At 33.2% G+C, this 1,352-nt stretch overlaps 1 pseudogene; it reads left to right on the top strand.

The window, feature by feature from the left end:
* The first annotated feature begins 676 nt into the window (after positions 1-676).
* On the top strand, positions 677-775 carry LOC120399713 (annotated as a pseudogene).
* The last annotated feature ends 577 nt before the right edge of the window (positions 776-1,352 follow it).

Here is a 1,352-nt window from a genome sequence, read left to right as displayed (position 1 = left end):
ATAAATTGCTTGATATACTTCTCTATTTTTTATCTACTCTCATGCTGATAGGCCAATAGAACTTGATTTGTTTCCATAAATATAGATTTCAAAATTTCCACCTCACTTCACAACAAAAATATGACGTTAAATTTCTAATACCAATAAGATTTGTTTCCCCAAGTTGGAACAAATAAAAGTTTTTAAACCATCAATTGACTTCAAAAGAAAAAAAATATGAAGCCTACTCTTTGACTCTAAACAATTTATGTTTAATACAATTTTAAACATGTTTGCATACATGAAGAATACTGTTTCATAGCAACATTTTTAATATCTCCCAACACACTAATAAATCCTAAATTAATATAACTCTTAAAATTTAAGATACCCAGGCAACAGTTGACAGGACATAAATAGTTAACTTTTCTTTAACTTTTTAACATCAAATGAGCTGCCTTGGAATTTTTTAAACCATGAATGAAAGAAGATGATCTATTTGTTTCCCTTGCAAACATTAAAGTATATTTTGAAAGATAACTCTATCAGTTACTCTTTTGCATAAAATATAGCAGATTACATTGCACAGTATCAGTTAAAGAATGGAAACCTCATACTAATAGGTACTTGTGCATAGTGTCCTTTTGTCTTGCTGAAGGATCGGCCACAAGCAGTTAGTACCTGAAGAGCCATGTATTTGCCTGTCAAAGCACATATACTAAAATTGAAACGATACAGAAAAGATTAGCATGGTCACTGCACAAGGATGACAAGACAAGAGAAAGCTGAAAATATTAGGCAAACTTTTTAATAATCAATTATCTTATTCGTTTCAATTAGCAAACAGCTGGTCTACCGGGGAGAGAAGCCATTGCAATGGAGACATCTCATATTTTTACATTGAGAAAAAAATATTTCATACAAGCAGTGGTCTTGTGTATTTGGGGCTTGGGTTTTTTTTAAATATGCAAGTGGTCAAAATTTATAAATTTTAGCAAATCATGGGTTAATGTTTGCATACTGAGAAGCCCTCAACCTGACAATCAGCCGAACTGTCATCCCACCTTTTTGTAATAAGGAACATAGAATTTGGTATGTGCATCATACTGCAAGCTGTGAGAGTCCTTTTGTAGGTGAAATAATACAAATTTTTTTACCTAACTACCATTTCTCTTTATCAACAAAACCCTTAGTTCAGAGTAGTGCAGCAACACACACACACACCAGAATATGTATAACAAGGCGACAGTTTATGGGCCAATCTGTCTCTCAATGAAGTGAACAGAAGGTTTTCTATTGACTTCAGTGTAAGTAGGATCAGCCATCATAAGTGCACTGTGAACACTGAATTAAGGTGTTTGGCAAACTCCCGC

Source organism: Mauremys reevesii, linkage group 2, assembly GCF_016161935.1.
Source record: "Mauremys reevesii isolate NIE-2019 linkage group 2, ASM1616193v1, whole genome shotgun sequence".
Lineage (NCBI taxonomy): Eukaryota > Metazoa > Chordata > Testudines > Geoemydidae > Mauremys > Mauremys reevesii.
The sequence above is the reverse complement of the archived record's forward strand: the minus strand, read 5'-3'. Positions and strand labels throughout refer to the sequence as shown.